This window comes from Nematolebias whitei, chromosome 3 (assembly GCF_014905685.2).
Source record: "Nematolebias whitei isolate Nwh7 chromosome 3, NemWhi1, whole genome shotgun sequence".
Lineage (NCBI taxonomy): Eukaryota > Metazoa > Chordata > Actinopteri > Cyprinodontiformes > Rivulidae > Nematolebias > Nematolebias whitei.
In genome coordinates this window covers 2,401,974-2,402,219 of record NC_056500.1, presented here as the reverse complement: position 1 = coordinate 2,402,219, position 246 = coordinate 2,401,974, and the positions used below count along the sequence as shown (strand labels likewise).

Below are 246 nucleotides of genomic sequence, written 5' to 3'. Positions count from 1 at the left end.
GGACCTTTAGGACTGTAGCTTTGGGAACAGGAACTCTAGGGTCAGGACCTTTAGGATTGTAGCTTTGGGAACAGGAACTCTAGGGTCAGGACCTTTAGGACTGTAGCTTTGGGAACAGGAACTCTAGGGTCAGGAACTTTAGGACTGTAGCTTTGGGAACAGGAACTCTAGGGTCAGGAACTTTAGGACTGTAGCTTTTGGAACAGGAACTCTAGGGTCAGGACCTTTAGGACTGTAGCTTTGGGA

The 246-nt window shown here is 48.4% G+C and overlaps 1 protein-coding gene across 1 annotated transcript in view; it reads right to left on the bottom strand.

Annotated features, from left to right (window-relative positions):
* The window catches only part of patj (PATJ crumbs cell polarity complex component), an 81,234-nt gene that overhangs the window by 62,134 nt on the left and 18,854 nt on the right, over positions 1–246 (bottom strand). The gene's annotated exons all lie outside the window — the stretch shown is intronic.